This window comes from Passer montanus, unplaced genomic scaffold, assembly GCF_014805655.1.
Source record: "Passer montanus isolate IOZ18808 unplaced genomic scaffold, ASM1480565v1 scaffold65, whole genome shotgun sequence".
Taxonomy (NCBI): Eukaryota; Metazoa; Chordata; class Aves; order Passeriformes; family Passeridae; genus Passer; species Passer montanus.
In genome coordinates, this window is record NW_024371593.1 from 2,835,161 (window position 1) to 2,860,868 (window position 25,708).

Here is a 25,708-nt window from a genome sequence, read left to right on the forward strand (position 1 = left end):
TAAGGGTCAGCCACAAAAATTCCATTTACCCAATATTAGCATGACAGCAGCTTCCCTTGAGATCATCCCTTACAAAAAGATGCAGCTTCAGCACACAGCAAGTCCCTGCCCTCCACACATTCATGGGCTTGTTTAGTGCCAAGATCCTCTGTGGCCATTAACAGGACTGCTCATGAGAGGAAACCAGAAATGTAAGAATTATATTGAAGCTTAGATGAGGGGGGAAAACAGATGAGTCCCAGAGAACAGGAGCCAAGCACCTGCATGATAAAACAAATAGAAAATATAGTCTTGAATATTAACATCTCACATAGATTCCCTCCTGCAGGGTGAGTATTGAATCTTCCCCTCTAGAGAGAGAAAAGTGGATACAGCCTCCTGTGCAGCAATGTCTGCACTGCATGCATCCCAGCAGAACTCCTTCTCTGGGATTCAGAACTGTGCAGGAAGAAAACAGTGCTCAAGAAACAGATCTGAGCCTGACCATTCAGCATACAGACAATAAACCCCCCTTTAGGAAAGGACAAAAAGTGTGGGCAAGAAAAAAGAAGAGGCTTCATTAATTTGTATCTAATTACTAAAGGCAGACTGTTCACAGTGTTGGGAACCTCCCTCCCATCTAATGTTTCAGCTAAGGCAGAGTATTTCTGACCTGCTGGCAAGGTTGCAGCTGACCTCAAGCACAATGGACCCAGTACAAAAAGGGAAAATATTATTACTATGGTTGTTACAACAAAGACTTGAAAGGTTGTAGTCAACAGCAAAGCAATACTCTGAAACATGTACTACTGAGTGATTGTCACCGTAAAAGTTTCAGCAGTAAATAAGTCTCTGCAGTAGCAGAAATAGAAGGTGTTCTGTGGTCATCATCCAAATCGAGTCTTAAAAAAATATATCAACCAGGCAGGCTAATGCACACAAACAGGCACATACATAAATTTTTCATAAATTGGGAGTGATTCCAGCCTTTGACACTCTGTCTTCAATTAACATTGCAGTTTCTCTGAGTTACCCCAAAGCTCTAACAGATTGTGTAGCACTTGTATTAGCACTCACCTAGAATGAAAAGAAGGTGAAGATGGTGAAAGAAAGATGGCAAGGAGCACAGCAAGTTCACAGTGTTTTAGGTAATAAAATAGAAAACAACTGAGGCCATTTGACTCTCACCAACAGCTCTCACTGAGCTGTAGCACAAGATTGAATTAATTTCTGCCTTTGCAGTTGTGTACATACACAACTCACCACCTTCATTCATTATGAATGGTTCACACACACACACACATGGACAATACTGAGTCCAAAGAACATATCCAGCCACACAGAGACAAAAGCTGCATTTGACTAACACACTGGCTGCCATCACCCATCCAGTCCTCTACTGTCATGATCAACTGGTCTGTAACTGACTGCAGCCTCACATAAGTGGGTTCTTAACACACACCAAAAAGCAGAATATCAGTGAAGATACAGAGTGGGCAGCTTCTGCCACTGCACCAACACTCATCAGCTGAAGCAAGGAAATCCACACCAATCATTCTGTATAACAGAAAAAGTCACCTGAACGAGACTTTGTCACAGCATCCATGTCTCTTGCTATCAAACTAAACACTGACAGCCTGAATTCCCTACAGATAGCTTGAGAGGTATCAGCCTCTGACAACATTTGATTCTGCTAACATTATCTCTTAAGTTTATTTTGGATTTCACAACACATCTACACTAGAGCTGCAAGTACCTGGCAACATTATCAGCCGTTCTGGGGGACACTACCATGGGAGGGAAAGGAGGCAAGAAGGGAAAAGTCCCAGAAGTGACACCACCTTTAAGGCTCTGCAGCAGTTGGACAAACTTTGTGGTAAAAGCCAGTAAAATGTGCATCTGCTTGGAAGAATGAAGGCTCAGGTCTCCACCTCCCAGTGCAGATTACTTATAAAATTATGCCACAGTGTTTATTTATTTATAGTAATACAACAGTGCTGAAACAGCAGTGAATGGAAGAGCTCTGCCTAACTTTGAGATCTAAAAAGCATTTTCTAAGGCTGGACGAGAAAAAAACAAAACCGACAAATGCAAGACTCCAGCCATGCACCCTTCTCTGCTTCTGTGTGATTTTACAGACACTTTACTCATGTTTAAAAGGCAAGCTCATCAACCTGAATACAGAAAACTGCTGTTTGTGGAGAAAAACAGAGTACAAACAGCACATTTTTGCTATTCTGTTCCAGCATGTCTGCAGATTGTCTTTCCTTCTGTAAGATGTTCCTCCAGGGTAAATCAAAATCCTGGCCTCATTCAGGTCATGGAACTTCCACAAGATCATCAGCAAAGGCTTTTACATAACAAGACCCATCTTAACTAGTGGATCATGCCTGCTTTAGGATCACAACACTACTACTTACATCCTTAATATATATCATTTCTCTATCCTTAATGCACCTCCAGGTGATTAGGGTAAAGAAACTAGAAGCAGCTTTTAATGAAATCTCAGTAAGAAACAGACACACTGACCCCTCATTCATTCAGGGCTTTATGATGCAGATACACACACTTTCTAAATAGAAAGATCACCAGATCTGTTTATGAAGGGTTCAGCCATGAGGCACTGAAATCTCCAAGCCATTTAAAGGTAAAATGCATTTGAACAAAAGAAATTGGAGAGTAAAATCAATCTGCTGCCTGCTAAGCAGGAGCCCCTGTTTACCCAGAAAAGTGTTTAGTATTACTTGAGGCAATGCCTGTGCACACCAAAGTGGGCAAGTGTTTATACTCACTGAGTGCCTGTCAGAAAAACTTACTGCTGGTTATCTCCTGGGCCAAATCCTGATTCAGAGAACTACAAAGCAAAAGCGAGCAGTCAATATCCCAGAAGATCTGTGAATAAGAGAGATGATTATAAGTCCAGATAGACCTGGGGGAGCCATGTAAATGTATTACAAGCACCAAGATTTATATTAATGCCTGGAGCTGACAAGGTCTCTCTTGTTATTTAATTGCCCACTCATGACTAAGGTAAGTGAGTCCACGTGGGACCATGAGGTAAAGATGAGTGGCTCTGTCTAGCCTCAACACTGAATGCAATACAACACTAATATAAAGAGTGAATCTCCCAAGCACAGATCACTATATTATCAAGCACTTGCTGACAGCTAAAATAATTCAATTTAGGGCAGAAATATACCTTGCAGGGCATAGACAGACCAGTCTCTGCACACTAATCTGGAAATGATCTTGCTAGGAAATTTGCTACTGAAACCTCTACCTCTCCTACTTACACTTGTTTAAAATTATGCCAGAGAGATTCCTCCCTGCTTTAAAGCTACAATCACAATGTTAAAAATATTCACTGCATCCTCCTGGCATCAGGGATCTCATCAGGTAGAAAGGTCCAAAGATAGATACATAGATAGGCAGACAGAGGGAGAGTGTACTCCATTGCCACAGTCTCTCCATTCTCTTATGTTCTTCATATCCATTTATTGCCTCTGACTTGACTGCAAGTACTTTAGGGCAAGAACTCCTGGATAATAAGCCTTTGTGTAATGCATTATTGATGTCCATGTGGGCTTCTAGGCAAAACTGTGACACAAATCCTAAATGACTGTGGTAAGACAACAACTGGCATGAGCTTACAAGCCAAGCTGAGCCCTTTAGAAAAGTCTGGCCTCAGTGATAAATTCAGGCTTTTAAATAACCCATAGTCCCAGAGCATTTTCAACTGACTCATCTCTGCCAATTAATTTATTCTTACAACACCTAGCCTAGACAAGGAAATTTAAGCTCCCTCACTTAAATGACTTTGGGATAGTGAAGGATGTGCAAAACTAAGACTGAATGCAAGATCTGCAGCCTTTGATCTTAACCACAAGACTGTGTTTTTTCCCTTTGGGAACTACAGCCTGACTCCTGATCTCAAGTCACACACCATGCCCAACACTCTTGTAATAATTAAGGAGTCATATTAATAAAGTTGCCTACCAACACCCTGACACTTATGAAACAAGGTCACAGAAAGTGGAAATATGCAGGTGTTAACCTGTGCAACCCAAAAGAGGTAATCCATTTAAAATGTGTTACTTACATCCTAAAAGGGTAGGTGTGAGCCAGATACACAGTATATTTAAAACAGGGAGAGAGGAAGGAAAGATTGGATCCAAAATACTTATTTTCCATTCTATAAACTATATTAACTCTCTTCCTGACACAGCAAAAGAGAAACAAACCTCCTAATTCATCCTCACAACACTGTATTAAATAGGAGAGTTTTAGCTCTCCTTTACAGATGAAAAATTGACATGTATTGACTTAACTAAACATAAAAGGGTGAAACATCCAGCAAATCAAACAGCCCATCTGGCTGAGTACTTTCAGAAGCTATGTAACAAGATGGAAAATCAAATAACTAATGAAACAACACATGGGGGAAATGTGTATTTTAACCAGGCAGGAGCTCTGTGCAAGGGACATGCAGCCTTGACCCTCAGCCTGACACCTGGAACTGGGTCCAGCTGCCAGTTTCCCTTTGACCCAACTCGAGCCTAGCATTTTTAGAGTCCTGTTTCTGAAAGAAGTATGGTGATGGTTCCTTTCCATCTTGCCCACCAAGATGCTAAATCCTTCAGCATCATTTTACACTGTGTTTGCAGGAAGCACAGTGCAATGAGATCCTGACTGGGCACAAGGCCATCAAGCCATGTCATGGCAGGCATGACAATGACTTCCAGCCAAAGGGACAGCACAATCACCCAGTTCTCAATATTACATTGGCGCATAACTACAGCTCACAGGGTATTTGTACAGTCCAGGTGTTTGCCCAAACATCTTAGGGTTAACTATAAGCACTGTCCCAAGACAGCTTGTCCTGTACTCCCATTAAGATCACATCTTAGTGCTACAAAATGTTATGGCACTTTTCAGGAAGAAAAGTCATTTGCAGAGAACAAGCATGGATATTGTGCAAAATGCTGTTACAATCAGGCATCCCACAACTGTTCCTAGAGAACTGTGCCTCTGATAATAAGAGTCAACAACTGCATGTAACTCACTGAATGCCATTTAGCATTCTAACAAAAGTTTTCTAAACCAGTCTCAAGAAATAAAATGAAGTAATTTATTATAAGCAAACTCTGGGACAGTGGAGCACCTACTCTTATCCAGAGAGCCTCAACTGGAACCATAAGGTTAAAATTATTTAAGTTCAGATACAACATGAGCCACATGAAACAGAAGATTTATTAATTACATTTTTTCAGCATTTAGACTCTAAAGACACTGAAGTGGTTAGATTTGGGTGAAAGGAACTCCTCCTGGAAAGGTCCAGAGTGTCTGACCATGCAGAAACAAAACCCAGAGGCTGTGGGCTGGAGTGTTTTGGTTGGGTTTTTTGCTGAGGTGGTGTTGTTATTGTTGTTGTTTGGTTTTTTTTAAGTATAGCCTTGTGGGGCTGGAAGCTGCCAATGTAGAGACAGGCCCCTTTGGAGAGGCGTCAGACTCCTAATTCTGACAGGATGCTGTGGAAGTGAATGAAGCTGTTGGACTTGTGTGAGGTGCTCATTTTTATTTCATTTTCATTTGTAAACCATTTCCTGCCTCCTCCCTACTTAAACACACTTGGACTCAATAGTGAAGGAAAAAACAGAATGGGAAAGTCAAACAAAGATATGTAGCAGAAGTGAAAAAGCAGCTTTTAAAGCAAAGCCTAAACAAACACAGACTAAGTCACTTCATCAATTGCCCCAAAAATAAAGAGTTCCAGCTTTACAGAGAAAGCAAAACCTGAAATCCTCCAAATGAAATCCTCAGCTGGGCAAAGTTCACAGTGGTTTTGTCAATGACATTAACAGTGTTGGGATTAGCTGTTCTATGTGTTGAAATACACTATCTCTACTGGAATAGTCTCAATTTTGAAGATTCCAGTCAACACTATGAAGATCTAATCTAAATTCTGCCTCTATGCGTCATAGTAAGGCAACAGCAACAACAGGAAAACACTGTATTTCAGAAGATCCACAATTCTTCAGTACAAGCATTTCTACCAAAACCTTAGTGTTGATAAAATTAAAGAAACACTGACAGTAGTAAAAAAAATAAAAAAAAACCAAACAAACCAAAAAACCCAGGATACATGTTGTAGAACCTCACAATGATTCCATAAGAAAAAGGGTTTTGCTCAACTTTTCATTTTTAAATTACTTTCCCTTATTTTAAATCCCATCTTTTTTTCCCTCCCCCTCACGTACACTTCAGATGACAGAATCTAAATGAAATACTTCAGTTTTGAAATGTGAAACAACAAAATAGACTGTAAGTCAAATATCTCCCTGTACATACTTGTGAGGCAATGGAGTTCTTCTTTGTGGAGTCTCAACAATTTTAGGTTTTCCTCCAAGCCAGCAAGAAGCAACATCCTCAACAAATTTCCAAATGCCAGAGAAAACTGGCCTTCTACCCTCCACATGGCTATTTCCACATCTCTTGCATCAAGTGATTTTAAACCAGGATCAAGAGAAAGATGGGCCAATTTCTAAACTGAATTAAGGATAAATTCCAGAAAATCAAAATCTAAAGTTGATTCTTTTTAGCTAACAGAATAAATGAAGTTACACAGACGAAACTACAGCCAAGTCATACTGAAAAGCAGCATCCAAGGCTCAGAAGGCAGAACATACAGGTTCCTTCAGCTGAGCAGCCTGTGAAAGCTCTAAGAGGAAATGCCACATTTAACAAAATAAACAAAGCTGCCAACCGTGAAACGAGGATGCCTCACATTCTAGAAGAAAAATTCAAATTAAAACACCCCAAAAACAGTGAAGTTAAGCATCTAAATGTGCATTTTTGCACTAAAATGCAATTGGTCTCTCTTGGCTGCTTGCATAAGCTGTTGAGTAAGAAGGACTGCACTAGGAATGAGCATCCCTCTTTGTTCAGGTACACATTGTGTAAATGTCCCCAGAGTAACAGGGCAGTGTTATCCCAAGGTGCCTGTCTGAAAACACCACATCTACAGTGTCACTGCCCCGTTCAAACACGGCTTACAGCCACACAGACTGACAAGCAGCCTCAGCAGACAGTGCAGGCCAGCACATTTGAGTCCTTGAGCACTGCTTTGTTCTACAAATCCAGAGACCTAGGAGGCTGCTCTACCTGATACATATATATATATATATATATACACACACAGCTAGGAGGCTGCTCTACCATATATATATATATATATATACACACACACACATATAAATACGCATATATTTTTTGATAAACAGCTAAAGACTACAGGACAAGATAGTGGGAATCAGTGAATGACACCTTAAAAGCTGGAATTCACTATGCTTATTACCATGCTTATGTGATTCATTAACAGTGCAGTAAAAATTCATTAACCACTTCTTCAACAACTTTTGTACACTAACCCTTAATAAAAAATTAATCACTTTTTCTCAGTGTGTGAGTTTTAGTCATAGAAAATACACACTTATACAAACTACTAATTAATTTCTCCTCAACATCTACTATACCTGAAACATCTGGCATTTTTTTTCCTTCCCAATGAATACAGTTCGTACAGGCTTAGCATTTTAATAAGAGTTCTTTAAAGTAATTCCAATTATCAACACCAAATAGTGTTTTGTGCCTTTAGATGGCTCCAAAAGGAATTACTATAAAAAAATTCACCAATTGCTAACTCCTGAACATGTCTACTGAGACACAGGCTCTGAGAGGACACACATTCCTCTGTATCTGGCCATCTTCTGCATACTTATGTTGGTCTGTGGGACTGTTACAAAAGAGCACAGAAGACTACTTGAAATCCATCATGAGATACAAAGTCATCTGCTTTATACAACTCCCAGTGTGCAGCATGCATACAGACTAAGCAAAAGAGGAAATAAATTGCAGATAAAACTATCACATGCTGTAAGAATGCCTCTTTCATTCTCTATTACCAGAGATCAAGGACTAAGGGAAAAAGGATTAATTATTCCCCCCCAATAAAATGTTTCCTATAGGTCTCCCACATAGTATAAAGCTATAGTGCTTCCTGAAGCTCCCTCTGTGTGAACACCAGTGTTAGCCTTTCCATTACACACAATAAAAAGTGTTTTCTCACCTCTGACACTGAATGAGTCTTATTTCCAAAACAGCTGTCTTGCACCATTTGTCACTTAAGAGAAAGCCCTGAACAAATGGAGAGTACATTGACCTGTAGCTAAGAAAAATGTTGCTAAGACACACAGCTTAATTGCATCTGTCAAAAATTTATTCAAGCTCACTACACCTGATGAATCATCACCACACACTTGCTGACTGCCAGACTGAACTCTTTAAGGACAACAGAAGTCCTGGAACTCATCCACCTAGAAACCTTTAAATAAAAGTCTACAAATAATAACAAATGTACTATATGGGTTGTGCTTACAGTCTTCCTTAAGTTTCACAGAAGGGTCCTATCAATTCCTCCTCCTACCCCTCAAACTTTATTGTATTATTTATTTTTATATATATAAAACTAATAGAATTTCTTGTGTTACCCAAAATGAGTATCACAGCCACCCTCCACAGCTACATTTCAGCTGCAAGATAAGCAAATTTTATTTGCCTGTATTTATTTTGCTGCTTGTTCGGTTAATACTTGCAGTATGTGATCAGTTATTTCATCTGCAGAATTAGAAATAGTCAGATGCTCTCTTAGAAATAACCCTTATTTCAGTGACTTCACAATCAGCTTTCTTGTAGAAAAAAAAGCCAACTTCATGTTGAAAATATGGCAATTCTATGAATCTTGTAATGGTACTGCAATGGAGGTTTGTAAACCTAGAGCTAAGAATAAGGAATACCATACATGTATTTATCAGCTGTTGTGACTAAATGTTTTGTCAGAATTAGAGATACACTCATCACAGCAGAACTCCAGATGACTTCTCTAAGCATGACTTGGTTTTCCAGATACAGCTTGGTCAGCAGGATGCCACAAAAAAGCCTATCAGAATACACTAAAGTAGCAGAAACTTCTGTTAAGATCAAATTTCTTTCACTTTTTTTATAATTTTCCTTCTGTCTTGAGTTTGCCTGTTTGACTCTCTCAGAGCCTATTCACAATATAAACCCTGGGCTATACAACCCCCAAATTCATCTCAGATTTCCGCCCTGTCACCTCTTCCAAGCTTAAAGGCAGGTTCTGGCTATCAGTCTCCAGGAGCTTATGTGAAATGCAGTTTCATTTCCATGAAGGTGAAGGAGTCTTTTACGTTCCATTTTAAATATTTTACAATGTGCAGCAATTATTCAACTCCTTTTTTAAACAGATCTTGGTCAGGCTACACTTTATTACTGATCTGCTTTCAAGTACCCTGCTTCTACAATAAGCCATTCATACAGCATGTTGATACAGTTTACATGCTACACAAGGCTCTGACCTGTATTTTTCCAAGTGTTCTTATATTCCTGATTAAGGAAAAACTTCTTTCCTTAATAACCAAGCAGTTCTGCTCTTTCACTGATTAAAAAAAAAAATCTGTGCAAGAAAGAGCTGGATTTACAGGCAGAGGTCCTTTTCTTCCACAACAGTGTAAGAATGTTCATTTCTTCCAGAAAAAGTCATTTGAGCTCTCCTTGATTGACAAGTTCCTAAAACTCATATTCTACCTGCAACAGGTAAGACTTTGCTCTACAAGTTGTAATAACTGTGACTGCATGTGTGGGGACCTCCAACAATAAAATCCTAATCAAAGAACTCTGCTTTGGTTCAGTGCATGTGACAAAGAAAAGCCACTTGACTCTTCTGCATACCAGTCTCCGGAGCAAGGGAGATCCTGATGTTTACCTCCTCATAAGAAAGTCAAAAGCTTGCTAAGTATTTAAGGATTGCTGCATAGCAGATGCTAAATATTTTCAGTACAATTTCACACCAGCGAGATTTTAATTATGATGGTTCCTCATTTACTAGATTCCCTGATGAACTGATAGGCAGACTCTCATTTATTCACAGCTGAATACTCAAAATGTCAGCTAAGGTTGAGACAGTGCTGAGCACAACTTCAACCCTGAAGTGTTGTGTACACCAACTTGGGTTTTTTTGCATACACACATACAAAGACAGCAGATCATCTCTGCTTCTCTGTGCAAGAGAGAGGAGCGACCCCACACGAAACTGATTACTATTAAAGGTGTTCAACCAAATTATACCATGCTCGTGGCAATTCCTTGAGCTAAGTTACCTACAAGAGTTTTATGGCAAAATCAGGATGTTCTACAGGTGTCAGCCAAAGAGATGGAGGCTCATTCTACTGAGAGTTTAATTACAGCAGATGGAGATGCACTTTCATTTGACAAATCTGCAAACTAAACATGCAGAACGATGGACAAGCTGGTAAAACCTCCCACAATGCAACTGCAACTTCCCAGACTTCTTTCACCTTGCCACCAAGTTATCTAGGCACTGCCACAGCATGGACCTTGTTTGGAAAACTTTACAGTTCCTCAAACTTCTCTTCAAAGTGATCCTTAAACTTTAAATTTCATTAAGCAGCTGCAGTTCAGACCTACTCTCAGCTCTGGTTGTTCAATTTAGCACATACAGTGGCCAGTAATTTCTCCCTGGACTCCAGGTCTAGCAGTGGTAGAAAGAAATTTGGTGCAACAGCTGAAGAGTCAGGGCAGAGCTGAAGGACAGAGACCCTCCAGGTGTCATTACACCGGTGTCACAGGGAGCAGTGGCTTCTCTGGCCTTGGCAGCAGCTCCCTCCTCTCACACCGTGCAGGCAGGCAGGTGTGAGCTGTCTCATGCACCCCAACACATTGATCCCTGCCTCAGACTTACTGCTACCACAGGAGACAATGATGTAAGCACCTAAGAAGTCACTGTCTGGCACCTCTAATTTTATTACAAAGAGGCTTGGATGAAGAATGCCATCAAATTGGCTAATACAGATTCTGAACTGTGCTGCATTAACCATGAAAACGGTCACTTTATTAGTACAACCATTATTTCCAGGCAAGGCTGCTCCAGCCTCAGGAACTTGTTTCCTAGGCATTCTATAAATCTGGGGTTCTGTCTTTTGCACCACAGCTTCCCCAGGAGACACAGGACACCAAAACTCATCATGTGCAACATGCTTTTAGAAGTGAAAATTCTCCTTACCAAGGCAACAGCTACCAAAAGCTTTCACAGATGCTGCTTGTGCAGGATTACTAGAACAGTTCCTGAACAATAGCCTTAATGAGGAATGGTGAGACTTAATTAAAGCATAAAATAATTAAAAGGCAATCAAGAGCAATGAGAAGTTTCTGATTATTTTCCCCTACATTTAAAATGTAAGATGTGGGGGAAGGGATTGCCTAATCTCCATGGTTTTCAAATGGCTTTTAGAAAATTAAAGGAGGAAGAAAATATTAGACAAAGATGTGTAATAAAAGTTTCAACAAAGCAATCAAATTATCAGCTGATAAAATAGAGATAAAAAGATACTCATTTGTCATGCAAATAAATATGCCTATCTTTTCTCAGTATAAAAAGAAAACATAGTAAGTCTTGGGATACAAATGCATGAACACCCTGCCCATTCGTCTCAAACAGAACTTTGTTCCCTTGACATTCATTTTGGTGGCCTGAGCTCACAGCATTTCCAAAATATAATTATTTCAAAGGAAATGGGTAGCTGGAGCAGGAGACATTCTCTAACCTGGAAGAAATGCCTTGAAAGTAATTCAGTTTGAGCTGATTTTCTTTACTCCTTTCAAGAGAAGAGGAGAACGGATTGCAGAACACTTTCAATTAAATTTTGTAGCAGTAACTGAGGATAACACTTTTACCACTACAGTGAACAAGAGTCTGAAAAACAAATTCTTTCTGTTTCATTACTTTAAAGGAAATATCTTTAAATCCTGAAAAATGGGAGGGGGTTTGATTTTGTGCATGGACTTGGGGAGCAATTTTTAGTTGTTGTTGGTTTGGTTTTTGTTTGTTTGGTGGGTGTTTTTTGTTGGTTTTTTGGGGTTTTCTTCCCAAAACAATCTTTGTTTCTACTCAAGCACTGAGAGACTGGAAACAGCAATTGATTTGTAGGAACAAGAAACTATGTCAGACCTTTCCAGCTACAGCAACTCAGGCTGCTTTGCTCTGTGTTCCCTCCAGTGTACACATGGCAGAGCACGTGATGGTCCTTACAGAGGAGCAGCGTGCAGGACATCCTAACTGCTCTCACTCTCAGGCTCCATCACTGACTAGTACCTTGCAAATATAACAAAGAATTAAAAGCCTGAATTGTGTCATGTTTCCATTTTCTTGTGATTTACACAGAGAGCAAACTCTTCAACACAACCAGTAGCTCTTCCTTCCTCTCTTCACAGCAGCAAGCACCAACTGGTGCAGAACGTGATTTGTTCAACACAAACAATAAAAGACATGAGCTTCAAAACTAAACCCATGGCAGGGGGAGCTAAAGACAGAAGAGGCAAAAAAATGTTTATCAAGCTTATGGAATTTACATTTTTCTCAAACTCATGCTGGTTTTGAATACAAGTACCAAAGAAATACAAACAGGCAAAACGTGGAGTTGTGAAAGAGTTTACCTTCTTCGTAAAGTTAGAAGTCCAGGTGCTACTTCAATGTGAAACTAGAGAAAGAAAACCATCCTGGGAATCAGCTGAAAAATACCTCTACTGATCCCCTTACTCTTCACCACTGCTGACACCCCTTTGCCACAATCCTTTTCAGTTCTGCTAACCCAAGAAAACACTGATCACAAGCCAACCCTGGCACCACCACACCCTTTTCACTCTTCTGTAACTTGTCCTCCTGGAGGGAATGTGTCCATCAGGATCATCACCTCTCCAGAGGGAGGAGCCAGCATGCAGAATGTGCACAGCAGTTCCCACACCATGCCCCTCACTAGTCTGACCCTGGACAATGCCCTGCTAAGGGCAATTATTTAGAAAGCCAAACCCACAGAACAACACTGGCACAGCTGCCAGCTCTTGGATTGAAACTTTTTCCTGTTACCACATTTTAGAGAGATTCCATGGCAAAACCTGTCCGAGCATATTGCTATCTGGGGCCCAGGACATGATTCTTAGAGTAGGAAGCTCGAACTGGTCTTGGAAGTCAGCTTTAAAATGGGGATGGAGTGACAACTAGTGGAGATTTTCCTCAGTGCATTCTCAGCTCGTGGATTTTTCTGCACGATGTAATCAGCACCAAGATCCCATTTCTCTGAAATAACACAGATGCAATCCAATTAGAGAGAAAAGCTTTCCAGGAAAAACATGCACGCTTACGTGAAGACAAGGGAATGGAATGTGTTGCTGTTTGAGCTGTTCACATACATAGACACACACGAACACAAGAAACCAGCCCCTCAGGAACATGGAAGTGAAGATGGTAGGAGTCAGAAGCTTGGAGAAGGCAGCATTACCTTCCTCTTGGTACATCCTTAACAAGGATGTACATTTTCCTTCCGTAAAGAGTTCCAGCTGACTATTAGAAGTTTATGGTTCCTCAGCTAGAGGCTGGGGTTGATCTACTCTGTTTTACAGCCCATGAATCTCTCCAGTCTGTGTATGGTTTTACACTCAACAACACGATGTAGCAATAAGCTCCACAGCTCTGTTCCATGTTGCAGGAAAATATATTTTCATTTACTTAATACCTACTTCTTATTTAATTGGAGAGTTTCTAATGCCTTATTTATGAGAAGGTGAACATTCATTCCCTAATTTATCTTCTCTTTTTCCTTCATGATTTCATTAGCCTTTTCCTGTGACCTCTAATTTACCTCTTTTCCAGGCTGACGAGTCTAGAAATTGATGAATTCACACACAGCAGAAAAAAAATCTTTCATTTTATTTGCCTCTTTAATCACCTCTGAACACGGTGCTTACTCTTCCAAAGACTTATTAGGAGCAACTTTCCAAGGCAGCATTAGTTGAGGTATGACTCATCATCACTACCTTCATGTACCTTGTAGGTTTTTGGTAGGGAAAGGAAGAATGTTATTTTCTTTTTACATGCAACACTTTGTATTCAGGGGTGATTCATTTTAACTGTCATTTTATCACCTGGCCACTCAGTATTGAAAGTAACTACAACACTTCAAAGTGCTTTTAAATCTGGCTACTGTGATTTTTTTATAACACCATTGTGATTTATTATTATCAGGCCCTAGTAAAGCACTACAGCTCTAACGCAGCCATCAAAAACATTAGGAAAATAATCCTCCCACACAAATAGCTAAACTAAGGCAAAAAAATTGCAACAAGATCTTGGAGGAAGTTTTGGGAATTTACCCTGCTAAGGTTTCTTGTCCAAAGCACCATGGACTTGGTGCAGTGACACTGAGAAAACGATGGCTGATGTTGTTATACAACTTCTAAATTTGGCAAAAGGGGGGCGGGGGAGAGGGGGAGAGAAAGAACAGAGCAGGGGGAAGTGCCAACTATGAAGTTTTTCAAAAATCTTCAATTAACATTATTCACTGCTCATCACAGAAAGCTGCATCTTTAAAGTCCTTTACATCATAAGTAAAAGAATACAGAGAAAGTTGTAGAAATGTCCATTTTTACTATTATTGTAGATCCTCTTGATCATAAGTGCCCTGTCATTTAAAAAAAAAAGGACAAAATGTTCCTCCTGACTGCAGAAGAAAGCCTGCTAATAAGAAGCCTAAATGTTCATAAAGCAGAAGACAAATTAAAAACAAAACTCAATACTGTGAAATAACCTCATGATTTAAAAAATATCTCCAGCTTCTGAAGATATGACTCACCATATGACTGCTTGTGGATTGGCTGTATCATTACAATGAGAGTAGCAAATGTGTCAATTAATTTATTAATATTTCCAGTTTCAATTTTCATGGCTGATAGAGAGATATGAAATACTGAACAAGAAAACAGTTTAATCTCTCTCCAGAACACTTCATGTTTTTAAATCATCTCTCTATTCAATCAACATACTGAATGCAGCCAGCTCAATACATGAATGCAATAAATTAATGTGGGGCTACAGATAAGATTCAGATTCTGCAGAAACTGAGTGCCTGTGTTCAAAACAGGAGCAAGGGCTTTGCAATCTTGGTGCAAAGCACATGTCATTGGCTCTCAGTTCTGTCTTTCCTTTGGTCTAGCTGCTTGGTTCCTCAGGCTCACCAGGCTGCAGCCTGCTCCCATGAACACTCACCTAACCAAATGCCTGAATTGTGACCACATCAGTGAACCATCCTGACACAAAGCCCGCTCCCTTAATCTTCCTCTCAGCTGTCAGGGAAGACTGAGTTGATGATCTTTGTTTAGCTAGACGCACATCCAAAGCACCCACTCACCTCCACAGAGGACTGGCTGTCTGTCCAGTGCCACACGAGATGAAAAAAAGCCGTAAAACACCAAGGAGTAACATAGAAAGTGACATCCACATCATCGAGAATAGAAACCACTGGTAAAAATGGGGATAGAGAAGTCAAACATACACAAAAAGTAGCTGCAAAAATAACAGTGGGACAAAAGATAAAGAGGAGCACAATGAAAACTCACTATAGCAACTAGGGATTAACAAGGAAGGACCAAAAGAGATGAACAATATAAACAAAGTACACAGTGCCATGTCATCCCTTCACAAACATAGTATTGGGGGAGCTTTGATGTAAATAAAGGGCAGCCAGAGTCACCCACTTACACCCTGGCTGAGAGGAACATGTAAACCCACGGGCACATCAGGGCTGTATTACAGTGGCTTTGTCTCCAAGGCACAGCTAATGCTGCAGCACTTATTAGCATCAGGCTGCTAAAATATAAAGTGATCGCTGCACAGGAGAAAAAAAAGGAAGGCTCCTGGGAATACATCTCACCAAGGAACAGAATGATCCTTATCTCATCAAGCAGAGTAAACAGAGCAGCACAGATTCACTGAGAACTGTGAATTAGAGGTACAGTCCAAACCTATGGAAAAATCAATGAAAGATTCACAGTCCCATGCAGATTCTCAATCAGACCCTTAGTTTTGATGTACATATATCAATAACAGAGCTGCATGAAGCATTTGGCCACACAAAAAGGAAGTATTTCCCAGGTTAGAACAGAATTACAGTCAGCTAAGAAAAAAGAATTAGGAGTATATTATAGCTTCTCTGGGTGAGTGCAACCATTGGGAGAGGGTACAATACACAGTGTCTTATAAACAAAGATGGAAAAAAAAAATCCATGTGAAGCCATACATGAGAAACACGAAGACTCAACACTGGGGACTTCATTCAGTAATTCTACATTAGTATCTTTATATATACAAACAACTGGGGCAAATAAAACATAATGAGACAAAAAGCCCATAAAATTGTCTACCAAGGGAGTGGAACAGAGAAAAATTCTCTTTTGGGGGCGGAGGGATTTTGTTGCTGTTAATACTGAACCCACAGCCACTATTTCTCTCATTGATGAAGGAATGTGTGCTCCCTCTTATGCAAAATACAAATTTCACTGTGCTTCCCCATGGCAAGAAAGAAGGACAGACCTTAAACAAGCTCATGGTGACCAGCACTGGAAGTAGTGAAGGAATTGTTGGGCATTCCTGCATATTTTGCTAAGCATATAGTGGGCACAAAGTTATGGGGACATTGTCCCTGTCCTAAAGGACTTGTCCAGGGGGGATTCACAGAGCTGTGAGGGAGACGTGAAGGAGCCTGTCACAATGGCATCAGCCCCCAACTCAAAGCTCCTTAGGGAGACACCCCTTACTCACAGCTGAGGAGCACTGTGCAGAGGCAGCCTTGCCTCTGCTGGAGGAGCTGGAGCAGAGGGGCTCAGCAGGGACAAGGCCAGCCCCGGCAGGCAGTGCTCTCCCTCCTTCCACACCCCAATCCTCCCTGGGCAGCAACAGAGTACTGACATGGGCAAAGAAAGGGGACACGGGCAGTGTCACTCAGAAGCTCCTCCCTTGAGCTTTGCAGGTACTCCCTATGAGCAGCTGTCTCACCATCTCCCCACTTGCTGCTGGCACAGGAGAGTGCTATGGGAGGACTGAGAATGAGAAAAGTTGTCAGTTTTGGTGACCTTTAAGTAGAGCTCCTCTTGCCAGATGTGACACGGAAGAAAACATGAAAGGTTTTTCAGAGCTGCATGACAAATGAAGACTCAAGGCTGACAGAGCAGATGGGGGTGATGTCTCAGCGCTGCACAGGACAAGATCCACAGGGCAGGGTAGGCTATGAAGAGCTGACAATGAAGATGAGTGTTTTGCACTTGGGTGGTGGAAAAGGAAGCCCTGTGAATTGGCAGAAAAAATGTTCAAAGTAATAAGCCAGAAACACAGTATTTGTAACCACATTTTTGGAACAGGGAGAAAACATACAGCTCTGACAGACAATGAACTGTCTTGGGAGCCACAGAGGCCAGAATGAACTGCACAACCAGACATTTTGCAGCTCACTGTTGTAGAACTGTGCCCTGGCACCTTAATGCAGGCAGTCCTGGGAGGATTGCATTTTAAGTACTGCCTGAGCTTGCAGTCAGCCAGCCACAATGGAGCAGAAGGGCACAGCTCCTTCCAGGCAGCCAGTGACAACATTTAAGTAGTTGTCCCTCCCAGGCACAGAAAAGAAACCAACCTACTTTCATCTAATTTGCAACAATAGAGCATGACCCTCAAAACTCACGTTCTGGCCACTATTCCCCCACACTACACATTTGTTTCTCAAGTCATCCAGGGCTGCACAGGGTGAGGCTTAGAAATTAGTGCATCCAGCTCTACAGACTCTTTGGTCAGAAGGAGACACAGCTCAAGCAGCCTGAGAACAGAACAGAAGTACCATTTTTCCTGCAGTTCCTTCTGAGATAACTACGGGATCTTGACATCCCTTCAGAACAACAGAGTGCATGGCAATCCTGCTACCAATCCTATTCAAAAAACCCCAGCAGAAAGTCTGGTCCCAAAACCAAGCTCAGAAGTCCTCTCCTTGCTGGCCATAATGTTTAAGTGCATTATACTGCTCCACAACAAATCTGCAACCAACTAAAAATACTCAAAACAGAGAGTGAATATATTCTAACAGAAAAACAACTTGTTGCTTATGCCACACCAAATGCAGTTCTGTTTTCTACTTCACACAAACCCACTGCAGAACTGCTGCTTCCCGCAGTAGCCCCAGACCCTGAAATGCAACACAGAAGTGACTGGTGAGGGTATAAGATCCAGCAGCAGATTACAGTAAATCACAAAGGTTACAGTGTGCGTGCTAACAGTTGTTCTTCACATGTCCCCTCAACCTGCTGCAGCCACAGATTTAAGCTATGGACCATCTAGGGATTCTTACAGCTGGATAGACCAGGAATTTGTCAGCACAGCTCTGCCCACAACAAGCCCAAACTCAAAGGCAGGCAAAGACCAAATTTCCCTCATGAAAGGCTTTGTCTAAATACCATGCCATGATGCCACACTAGGAATGATGCAGACCACAAATGCAGTAAGTCACAAGCAGAAGTTTTTAATTCATTATTGGTATTCAAGATTATTGCTGAAAAAACATTTATCCTAATAAACACAAGGTACACCAGTTAACTCCACAGAGATTAATGAAAACCCCTAAAATACAGATACAGAATGAGTGAAAAAAGCAGTAAGTATAAGGGTGGAGTGGGAAATAAGCAAAACACCATAGTCTGTACTCAAAAAATGTAAATGCTAGGGTGGATATTTTGCTTCCAGACAAAAATCAGCTATCATATCAGCTCATGTGGGTTTTGATTTACAGTATGATGCTGAGACAAGACATTATCAGTCACTTGGTAAAAAACAACTTGTACAGACAAATACAGACCACAATTGGAATTAAAATCAGTCTCAGCAATTGGAAAAGATGAGTTTTGTGAGTAGCAAGAAGACGGCAGCTTTCTTCCTTCCAAGTCTTTGGATAAATTTTAAATTTAACCCTAGGCTCTCCACTTCCTACCTCTTTAGCAGCCAGCTTTTTGTAACTGGCATAGCCATCTGCAAGTCTCCTCTACAAGTGTCCTGGGAATAGACAATGCAAGCTCCTGCACTTTACCTGGAAAGGACATTGAAACTCTGAAACAAATATAGAGGTTTTTCTCCAGTGTTTAATTGAAGTGGACTTGAAAGAAAAGGAACTTCAATCAGAAAGAAATTTTGCAAGTCTGAAAGAACTACACGGATCTGATATTTGGAAATGCTTTTTGTTTTAGTATTCCTTCAGCCACCACTGATGCTTTCAAGAAGTGCCTGCTCTTTGTGCTCTTTTTACCTACTGTATGATGAAAAAGATCACAAGCCAAATAAATATTTGTTTTCTCTTACAAGTCACCTTTAGATTACAACAGATCCTGACATCAGGACAAGGAGTTCATTTTAAAGTTTAAAGTAATTCATCACTGAGCTAGGATCTAAGCTGTACAAAGAATAAATGTGCTTCAAAAATACATAGTTGCCAAGTCTTTACAGAGCCATTTGAAACACCTAATGCAATCACAGGATTGAAGTTTGCTTCCTTTAGAAAGGCTCTTACATTTACACTAATCTCTGGGAATTGTCCTGCACTACAGAAAACCACCGAGTACCCAGATTATTGGTTTGACCATATTTGAGCTGCAGACTGATGTCTGACTTGAGCAGAAAACTGCGTGTGACAGCTCGGTATCCTGAGATAAAGCAATAATTACCCTGTGATCAAAGTCCCAACTGAGAGCATGTCCCCACTGATTTTGAAACAAATCCTCAGGATAAATCCCTTGCATCTTTACAAAGCCAGACTGGGAGGTAAAAAGAAGATGTGGTATTCTATTGATTTACAAAAGAAGAAGTGAAGTAGGCAGTTTTGATATACAAAGTCATGCAGGCACCTAATCCTCTCAAGATCAGCAGGAGTTAGAGATCTATATGATTTTTGCAGATTTGGCCACAATAGATATGTCTAGAGTCACACCAATGAGATTTACGTTCTCCTGGGCAGCTGGGGATCACCCTTGAGCCTCAGTGCTGAATCCCTAACTTCAGCCTCTGGCTCCAGTCCTAAGAAACCAGCTGGCTCTGCAGGCTGTGAAGCTCCACTGGGGCAGGAGGGCTGGCTCATGCTATGGCTCTGCCCCTCTCTGCAGCATGGACAAATAACCAGCCCCCAGCTTCCAGGTGTTAGCTGCCAAAAATCTGTGTCAGGGCCACTGAACCCTTGCCTGGGAACTTACGTGCTCTCTTCCCATACACATTTTGGAAAGTAGCAGGGCACTGTCCTCTTGTTAAACAAGCCACAGAAACCTAGCTACTTCCTTATTCTGAAGGGAGAGGTAGAATAGCTCTAGGTAAGGATTAGAAATACAGACAGACTAATGTGGGTAAATCTGCCCTATTGTTATCCATCTTTTGCATCAGCTCTGCCAACTTTCTACATTTCATCTAATACCTGACACTTCAACTAAGCACCTAAGCTTCTCAAGAGAGATCATTATACAATAATCATACTTTTATTAGAGGCTATGTTTTATTTTAAATTTTTGGCCTCCATGTTTGTAAAGAAAAACTAAGTGTGACCTTGAGTAGAGATTAATGCAAGACGTCCTGGGAAAGCAGGGTATTGTGACTATGTGATGCCTAAAATGTCAGATTTGGAGATGCTCAGGGACCCACAAGGGAGGCACAGAGGGCATCATTCTCAGAGGTATCTACAAACTAAATCATGCACATAAAAGAGATCACAAAAGGAAGACCTCAAATCATTGGACCATTTTAGGAGGGCTTCTGTTTGGATACTTTGTGAGCATGCAGTCAGTCAGCCTTGCTGATTTACTATACCTCATTCATGAGAGCTGGCTCAGTGCACTACAAACCACATTGAAGCAGCTACCATGACATTCAAGGTGGCACTTCTGAGAAGAGGCTCCGGGCACAGGTTTAGGTCTTCTGGGGACACATCCAGAAGACACAAGAGGTGCAGGCAAGTACTTGAACAGAAACAGTGCTCCTATCTATGTACCTGCAGCCTTCCTGGCCATCAAGTTCTTGTGACATTGCAGAAGATGAATGAAAACATCAAGTTTAGGATTTAAAAAGTCATTATAGCAATGTGACATCATTCTGATAGTAAATGCAAACGCCATTCAAAAAATTCAGGAAAATTCTCACAGCAATGTTAAAAATAGCATATGCACCATGTGGATATGTTAATGTGCTGTCTTTCAGCCTTGCACACTAGGCTAGGCTATTTTTTTGTACGTGTTTTAAGAATAGTTATGACCTTAAAAATAATAATCCTTGCTCACTCACTCTCCAGCATTCACACTCAAGATCTGCTGCCCCTTACAGGGAAGAAAATCTTTTTTTGTCCTCAGAATGTTATCAATGCTATTTCAAGTAGTACAGTGTTCTGCTACCAGTGAAAGGTGCCACCTCCACAGCCCCATAAACTGAAATCCTCTCTACTGCAGCTTCTTCTAGTCCAGCCATGGTAACACACTGCCCTTCAGCTGCTCTTTGGCATCGCCGCTGATTTGGCTGCTCTCAAGGACCATTAAACTGCTGACCTCTCCCTCCAGATGACCCAGTCTGGCTGTGCCAGCTGTGCCAACCAGCTGGCCCTGGCATCACAGCGCTGCATTTAAGCCACTGAAGAGCTAGGACATGGCAGGATCGGACAGCAGTGCCATATTAACAAGAAGAAACAGTGACTTTTAGGGCTGAAAATCAGGATAGATGTGTGAGTTTGTCTGGAAAGCACGCTGTCACTGAACAATAAAACCCAGCACAGGGATGGGGTGATTTAATACTGCAGCATTTAACTCTGCTGCTGCTAGAGGTGTTCCTCTTCCAGTCTGGCAGAGCAGAGTACAAAGCCTGGTCCATCTCCAAACTGACAAAGGGTGCTGAGGGGCACCTGTACTCCCACTGTGCACTGAGTTGCTGTGAAACCTCCCCTAAATCTCCTCACCTGCATGCCCTGGCCTGTGCTACCCAAAAGATCTGTGCACTGCATTCAGCTCTGGTTTGACTGAATGACAAAAGCACCGTTTTGACAGCAGATGCTACTGAAGTGGATTTTGCAGCAGACCACCAAACAACAGGTAGCAGTAATTTCAGGAAAGTACCACTTTAGTGCTCATACCAGCGAGGTCCTCAATATTTAAAGACTATGTGGTGGTCTTTGATTGCTCTCATTCAACAAAGCTCTGAAGAACAAGTACTGCATTACCTTGCCTCATTGAAGCTTCAGCCCAAAGTCCTCAGTACCTCTAAGAGCAGTGGTTTGATTTTTTTCCCCTCCCTGAAGCCAAGATTCATCATTTTCAGCAAAAAGAAAGGACAGTATATTTGTTCAGTGCTGAAGCCCCTGGGACTCAGAAGACAAGATGAAATGGAAATTTTCTTCTTTTTTTTTTTTTTTACAGATTTCTATAACCAGTAGGGTCCAGATGAGACACGATGGGTTCTTAAGAGGAGAGGTCCCCTGGTACAGAGCACAGACTGAATGCTGCCAAGATGGTACATACCAGTCATTAGGATGCTAATTGGCCCTGACAGGGCCCTGGTGACTGAAGTGAACATCCACACTGTCACTACCTGGAAGCATTGCTGCAGGGAACAGCTCCAAGGAGCCTGAAGGAAAGAAGTGGGTGGGAGGAGGTAGAGAGATGAGGGATGTTTATAGCTCTCTACAGCTGTCTTCATCACGTATTTAAACAAGGGGGAAAATAATTCTTTCTACACTGCGCTGATAAAAAATTCCACTAAAAATCACTTTGGGTAATTTACATTTAAATGGACTTTGCACACAGAGTAGATTATTTTGCTGGTCATGTTTACAGTTCCCTGCTCCCCTTTCTCAGGACTCCATGACTCTTGTCTCCTGCACCATCTTTTCTTTCTGTCTCCCAACTGATCCAATTAAAACACCAAAAATAAATTAACTTGTCAGATTTCTCTCCTACTGCTCTATTCCTGTCAGAGCTTTGCCTCATCTTGAAAAATTCTGGTGTGTTGATTGTTTTTGTTTATTTGCCTAGGTGGCCAGATTTGTCATCTATGAACTAGATTTACAGCACTTTTAAAGCACAGAATCAAAAGTTTCTGAACAGCTTATGGGTGACCATTACCAGTGGAAAACATAGGGCTGGGAGAGCACCAAAGGGAAGGTGCAAAAGTGAGAACAGAGTATCTACAAATTATAGAGAAGCCTGAGAGTTATCAAAATTTGGATTGCCCAAAAAAAAAAAAAAGTTACTTGAAGGTGTGTTTTGGACTTCACTGCAAATAACCAACAACACTGACTGACTGAACCAGTGACTTGGTGGCCTAAATGTGACAAGTTAGCTTCATCCTTTAAGAGACCAGTTTTGAACAAGACAACTCTGCTAGTGAGATGCCAGAACAGACACTTAAAACACTGGTCTGCAGCCCTGAATCACAGGTCTGCATTTCAGGCCCTAAGCATGTCACATGAAATCAGAGAAGCTACAACCACGTTTAATCTATGACAAAAGGAAAGGTGATCTGGAATAATATTCCCAAGCAAATATAAAAGTGGTTTTCCTTACAGCCACAATCAATTGTCTACTTTTCTTAATCCCTCACTACCAGAATACCTTGGCAACCCAAAGTATTATCTCCCTAGAACTTCATGGGATGCCAACCAGAACCAAAGCAGCCAGTCAGATCCCCTCTCCACACCAGAAAACTTCCGAGGTGTTCCTGCACAGCCTATTATGCCCCATGTATGTCAGTTCTGTGGTCCAAAAATCTGCTGTGGATGCAAAGATCCCGGCAGAAATTATTTCAGAGCTTCAACAGGTGGAGATGATGATAAATATTTGCAAAGCAAGTAAGTCATCCCTCCTCCCTTGCATGTCATGGGAATTCTGAGCCTTCTAAAAAACGCATACAATGAGATTGTGTCAAGGCTATATGAATACAGTGAGGAGGGGAGGGGACAAAAGTTACATGAAAACTAGCTTCAGTTACTGGAACTCCTACAGTGTCTCCTAAAATGACAGCAGAACACAGAGGAAAGGAAAATAAAGGGGAGCAAGGGACGGCATGCAAAGCTCCACACACACTGTTTTGTATTGTGTTTTGTACTGGCACTGGAGGAATAAATTTTCTTCTTGACACAGTTTGAAGTGCAAGCAGACAAAGAATGGTGGGGAACAGACACAGAGGTGCAAAGCAGTTGGGATTTCCTCTCCTCTGGCATGAGATGGGGAAATGGAGCCCATTGTCACCCTCTCTGCTCACCTAAACCCTTGTCAGCAAGCCTCAGCACAATTCCTCCCAGACGGGCCGGACACAGCCAGAAGGATCCTGTGCAGACACAGAATTTGTGCCTCTCTGCTGCATGCTAGACCTCATCTATACAAAACACATGGCTCAGGAGCCTGTGCTTCCTTATTGTCATTTCCACCAAGCTCCTGCAACCAGCTTTGCTTTCCTCTCCTCTGTAAATAGGTTTCATGCCTTCATAAAATGGATGTATTAGTCATGAACCAAAAAGTTACTGGGGAGAGAAGCAATACTCAATGTACCACAGTCAATAAAAGACAGAAGGAAAGAAAAATATTAGCTGGAGAGTTCCAAGAAGGTTAGGGTTACAAAGAAGCAAAATATTGGCTCTGACACAGAAAAAGGCTCTTCTGAATACTAATATGTTCCACACAGCAACAAAGAAGCTATACTTACCTCAAAGGAGATTAAGTAATATATAGCAACACCTGAGGAAAGGGAGGAAGGTAGAAAAGAAAGGCAAGCAAGCATAAACACAAAGAGACTAAGGCACCTGAAGTCTTTTTCATATAGCTTCTTCTCCTGCACAGGGGAGATTTATATCTTTTCCTCAGAAATTCAGCATTCAGGAAAGTGGACTTAGTATAACTCCATAATAATACCCTCTTTTCCAGGCCCCAGGAAACTATAATACTGATTTACTGGTCAAAGAAATAAATGTGCCTCAGAGTTCCATACAAGGTCTTTCTGAAGTTAATCCAGCTCTAAGATGGATAAGCAAAAGTGGAAAAACACCGCAGAAAGTATTTGTGTAGATAAAAGGAGCTTTCTAAAGGCCAGTGTTCCTGTCATGATGGAATAATTTCCATTCTCTAGATAAAGAGCTGGAGAATAAAAGTAGAGAAAGTTACAGCACACAACCAGCTCCCTGGGCACCAGGACACGTTTGCTGGCTGGGAACTACACTTCAGTGAAAATGCCTGATCAGTTAAATTTAAAACTAGATATATTTCATACAGGATTCATTTCAGCAAGTGTTGACATCAACATCTGACACAACAGTCAGTGGAGAGAAACAGTCACCTGCAGGACAGGATTCATCTGTTTCTAAAGCAGTTGGCTAAAGCAGGGTCAGATGAACTATGTTCTAAAATATCTCTTTCCCCTTCCTGTCTGGAAGGAGAGCCCATATAAGTCAGTCAGAGGCACACAGCTGGGCTAGAGGTATCTGAAGCTAATGGTGGGCTCAAATCATCAAAATGACTGCAGAGATGAGATTCAAACACACACATGGAGTTTGCAGCAATTAATCCACTTCTCACTATGACGACTGGAAATCTTACTCTGAAGAATGCAAATACAAATCTCAGGCTCCTATGTAATCTGTGTTACCATCTAAAATGGATCAAGATGCAGCCCTTACAGTTGTAGATATAGCCTTTGAAATGCAAGGAAAATGCAAGTGGAAGCAACACTATTCCTGAGCCAACAGATTGATACAAATAGATCTTA

The 25,708-nt window shown here is 41.2% G+C and overlaps 1 protein-coding gene across 5 annotated transcripts in view; it reads right to left on the reverse strand.

The window, feature by feature from the left end:
• Positions 1-25,708, reverse strand: part of TSPAN4 (tetraspanin 4) — a 421,577-nt gene that overhangs the window by 317,478 nt on the left and 78,391 nt on the right. Inside the window, exon 1 of one of the 5 annotated variants that reach the window (XM_039728454.1) lies at positions 2,772-2,855. The exons of the other annotated variants lie outside the window; for them this stretch is intronic. The gene's annotated coding sequence lies outside the window, so the exon portion shown is untranslated. Of the gene's footprint in view, positions 1-2,771; positions 2,856-25,708 lie in introns of those variants that run through there. 5 annotated transcript variants of the gene reach the window in all.